At 39.1% G+C, this 5,000-nt stretch overlaps 2 long non-coding RNA genes and 1 pseudogene across 3 annotated transcripts in view; 1 reads left to right on the forward strand and 2 right to left on the reverse strand.

The window, feature by feature from the left end:
* Nucleotides 1-236, reverse strand: part of LOC310732927 — a 2,428-nt pseudogene extending 2,192 nt beyond the window's left edge. The window contains exon 1 of the transcript in view: nt 1-236. This exon is cut by the window's left edge and continues 99 nt beyond it. The product of the transcript in view is annotated as an uncharacterized misc_RNA (transcript).
* Nucleotides 1-377, forward strand: part of LOC310732954 — a 5,142-nt gene extending 4,765 nt beyond the window's left edge. The window contains exon 3 of the long non-coding RNA XR_014535591.1: nt 246-377. This is a non-coding gene — a long non-coding RNA (uncharacterized lncRNA). The remainder of the gene's footprint in view (nt 1-245) is intronic.
* The window catches only part of LOC310733520, a 37,510-nt gene that overhangs the window by 31,718 nt on the left and 792 nt on the right, over nt 1-5,000 (reverse strand). The window lies entirely within an intron of this gene.

Raw genomic sequence — 5,000 nt, forward strand, 5'->3', positions numbered from 1 at the left:
TGTATGTGTGTGTGTGTGTGTGTGTGTGTGTGTGTCTGTGTATGTGTGTGTGTGTGTGTACGTGTGTATATGTGTGTCTGTGTATGTGTGTGTGTGTGTGTGTGTGTGTGTCTGTGTATGTGTGTGTGTGTGTGTACGTGTGTATATGTGTGTCTGTGTATGTGTGTGTGTGTGTGTGTGTGTGTGTGTCTGTGTATGTGTGTGTGTGTGTGTACGTGTGTATGTGTGTGTGTGTGTGTGTGTAGAACACACAGGTGGAGTCTGTATTGAAGGAGGAACATTAATGAGGTGTTTTGAGGGCGTCTCTCTCAGTGTGGTCATCATTATAAACACTCCCCAAATCCCCGTGTGTGAAAAAGACCTGCAGCGCAGCGTCAATCAGTGAGCGAAGTCCCGCCGATTCTGCAGCGTCTCCTCTCAATGACCTCTTTGTTTAGGGGAGAAGTGCCCTAAATTAATTGGATCAATGATTAAGAAGGAGACGTCGTGCTCCAGCGGGCAGAGACAAAGCAGCCGAGCGGGGGATCGCTCTCGCATTGACACATGAATTCCAGGCGTAAAGAAAGAGGGAAGGAGGAGAAGAATGCAAGATGAGGAGGCCTGTGTGCGGTCCAGTCTCACTTCACAACACAAAAACACAAAAACTCTAATATGGATTTGGGAAAGTAACAGTATGTGAGGTCTCTTGTGCCAAATCCGTTCCACGATAAAGCGATAAAGAGATGAAGTGATAAAGCGATGGAGGGATGGAGGGATTGCCTCTTTATGCTTTTGTGTCTTTTGTCTCACACGTGGTCAAAAGATTAATCTGGAGGGAATAAATAACTCTCTCTCTCTCTCTCTCTCTCTCTCTCTCTCTCTCTCTGTATGTAAGTGTGTAAATGAGTATAGTTTGTAAAAGCAGAAGGTTTTATTTCATAATAAACCGATTTTACTGTTATGTTTGTGTTCTCATTAGCATGTTAGCCTGTTAGCATGTTAGCGGTGGTAAAGCAGCTCCAAACTGTCCATCATAAAGAATTGATTTTAGTTGACAACATTTATAAACAGCGTTTTTCGATTTAAATGCTAATTAGCCTGTTAGTAAACCTTCCATTAGCTTACAGCAAACATCTGATTGTTTACAGTACATTTGAGCAGTGGTGGGTGAAGTACACAAAACATATAGTTTAGTAAAAGTAAAGATTCACTCAGTTAAATGTGACTCCATTAAATGTAAAAAGTGCCCTTTAAACATTCACTTGAGTAAAAGTACAATTGTTTTTGCGTTCAAATGTTTTTAAGTCTCCAAAGTAGTGATTTATTATAACTCTAATGTTCCTGTTATGATTTTTATCACTTAATCTCCTCAGTTTCTGTGTAAAGACTCGAATGTGACTCTCAGCACACTGATCTATTAATAGAATGAGATTTATGACTCACACACTGATTGATTTCTATTATAATGATCATGAAAACGAAACCTTCTTTAATAAAACGTGTAAATGAGGTCACGTGTGTTGTGGTGAGTTCGAGTCTGGAGCTGTATGTTGGTGATCAGTAGATACACCAAACGTCGATCAGGACACGTGTAAAACAGAGCGTGCGCTCGATCCTGATTGGCGATTCGCACTAAATGTAGTTGAGTAAAAATAAAAAGATTTGACTTTAAATGTAGTGAAGTTAAATTCAAAAAGTCCCAAATGGAAACACTACAGTAAAGTACACGAAAAAAAAGCGAATTAACTACAGTAACAAATTACATTAGAGGAAAAGGCGTGTCGGTCCGCGAGGAAACTCGCGGGCGCTAAAGTGAGAACGCGTGTGGATTCGCGAGTAAAACGGGCCGATTCCGCGAGTGCGTGGGTGCTGGAAAGGGAGGCACAAAGTGAAAGTGAAAGTAAATAAAGAAAACTCTGCCTACTGAACTGCTGCCTGTCTCTCTTTCTCCCAGAAAGAGAGACAGGCAATGTGTGGATAAAACCCACTTCTACTACTACTGAGCAACTCATAAAATAGCTCAACATCTGAGATCATCACAGATCCAACACCAGCTTCTCCATGCCAGAGCCTTTAAACACTCAAAGAGCTCCAGTGTCCAAACCTCACATGAGGTGGGATCCAAATGGCACTGGTACGTCTCTAGATGGTTCGGGATGTTTGTGGGCATCTACTTCTTTACAGGTTCACAATCTTCATGAGGTGGGACGTGACTGGAGCTGGAGCAACCTCAGGAAGCCTCGGGATGGGGAGAGAAAGAGAAGCAGTGGAGAGGAATTAGCGTAGCTGCTGTTCATGATATTAACAGCACAAGTTGATAATGTGATGTGATCAGATGTTCTGGAGCACAAGGTTATGATGTGATGTGTGTTATGTGTAGAACTCGCTAAAAACATACGTCTTTAATCTACACTTAAACTGGGAGAGTGTATCTGAACCCCGAACACTGTCAGGAAGACTGTTCCAGAGTTTAGGAGCTAAATGTGAGAATGTTCTACCACCTTTAGTGGACTTTGCTATTCTAGGAACTATGGAGATAAACCATTTAGTGTTTTGTAGGTAAGTAGCAGTAGTTTGTAGTCTATTCGAAACTTAACAGGAAGCCAGTGTAGGGACGATAAGATTGGGGTTATATGGTGATATTTTCTTGACCTTGTAAGAACTCTTGCTGCTGCATTCTGGACTAACTGAAGCTTGTTTATTAATGATGCAGGACATCCACCTAGTAATGCATTACAGTAGTCTATTCTAGAGGTCATAAACGCATGGACGAGCTTCTCTGCATCAGATATAGATAACATATTTCTTAGCTTAGCAATATTTCTAAGGTGAAAGAAGGATGTTTTTGTAACTTGATTGATGTGATTTTTAAAAGATAAGTTGCTGTCTAAAATAACTCCCAGGTCTTTTACTGTTGAACTAGTGGTTACAGAACATCCGTCTAAATGCAGGCTGAGATGCTGGAGCTTCTGTGTACTGGTTTTTGGGCCGATGAGCAAAATCTCAGTTTTATCAGAATTTAATAGTAGAAAGTTATGAGTCATCCAGTCTTTTAATTCTTTAACACACTCAGTTATCCGAGTTAATTGAGTGTATCGCCTGGTTTAGATGAGATTTATAGCTGGGTTATTATTAGCGTAACAGTGAAAGCTAATTCCATGCCTTCTAATAATATTTCCTAAGGGAAGCATGAATATTGTGAAAAGCAGGGGTCCTAGAACTGAACCTTGTGGCACGCCATAATTTACTTGCATTAACCTGGATAGCTCTCCATTTAAACCTACAAAACAGAGACGATCAGACAGGTAGGATTTAAACCAGCTTAATGCCTGTCCCTGAATGCTAATGTAATTCTGTAAGCGATCCAGGAGAAGATCATGATCTATAGCATTGTTGGGCAACATTATTTTTAAAAGTAATGCATTACAATATTGAGTTACTCCCCAAAAAAGTAAATAATTACGTTACTTAGTTACTTTTTATGAAAAGTGATGCGTTATATTACTTTTGCGTTACTTGTATCTCTTTCACGCCTTACAGGTGTAATATAGATAATTGCCATTAAGAAATAAGAGTATATTAGTGTAAAAGACACATCTTAAACATTTAAAATGCTTAATAACTTCTGAGAACAATAAGATAATTGACTAAATTTTGAGCACAAGGCTGAACACTTTCCAGTCGCACTTCTGTACACTGTTTTTCAATCTGCCTCACCGTCAGGAATGTAACTATCGTTCGTGTAGATAAGGTTGAGGGTGTGGGCTGCACACCGGTGATGTGCAGTTGACAAGAGCTTTTCACCAACACATAATCTACACTTAACCATTATTCCTTTCTCCTTTTCCTTCACTATTTCATAATAATAAGAACACTTCCATCACAGTGATTTAATGCTCTGGTTTGCCATCTCCGCTTCTGACCAGCTTCTGTTCCCGCTGCTCGCACGTATGACTGCGCGATTCTATGTGACTACGTTCATTTTAATTCAGTATTTATTTTTTTATACAAAATAATTTAACTGAAAAATAACTTGCATTACTTTCTTAAAAAAGTAACTCAGATATTAATGTGTAAATGTATAAAGTAACGCTCTACTTTACTCGTTACTCCAGAAAAGTAATATTATTACGTAACGCACGTTACCCCCAACACTGATCTAAAGTGACGAACGCAGCACTAAGATCTAGTAAAACTAACAGTGAGATGAAGCCTTGGTCTGAAGCTAAAAACAGGTCATTAGTGATTGTAACTAAAGCAGATTCTGTGCTATGATGGAGCCTGAAAACTGACTGAAACTCTTCAAAATTCTTGTTCTCTTGTAAGTAGGAACAGAACTGGGCAGCGACAATCTTTTCTAAAATCTCACACATACTGTAAATGGTAGATTTGAAATTGGTCTGTAATTCGATCGCGTGTTTGGATCCAAATTAGGTTTCTTAATGAGGGGCTTAATAACTGCTAACTTGAGGGATTTAGGGATGTGACCTAAAAAATAGTGAGGAGTTAATAATATTGAGAAGAGGCTCACCAGCTGTATAGAACACTTCCATTAGTAGTTTAGTGGGAATTGGATCTAACTGACATGTTGTTTCAGCTTTGGTAATAACATTATACAGCTCTTCCTGTCCTGTACATGTAAAACAGTGTAGATGTGGAGTTGTAGGTGAGATTGGATCAGGAGATGCTGTCAGAAGTTGGAGCTCCACAATTGTGTTACTAATACTTTCAATTTTATAAAGTCCTCACTATTAAACTGTGATGGAACAAATTTTTCAGATCCCTGATTTGTAGTTAGTTTAGCTACTGTAGTAAAAAGGAACCTGGGATTGTTTTTGGTTGTTTTCTTTGAGATGCTCAGGTGTTCTGCTGATCAGCATATTTCTCCCTCCTCATAGAAAATAACAAGCAGAATCCTAGATTTTTATTCTGTACTGCAGCAAAATGAACAGGAAATAAAAGCACTGCACTCACATGCACACCATCAATAGGTAGTAATGATTTCATCAACTTTTTAATAA

Source organism: Silurus aristotelis, assembly GCF_946808225.1.
Source record: "Silurus aristotelis genome assembly, chromosome: 11".
NCBI classification, from domain to species: domain Eukaryota; kingdom Metazoa; phylum Chordata; class Actinopteri; order Siluriformes; family Siluridae; genus Silurus; species Silurus aristotelis.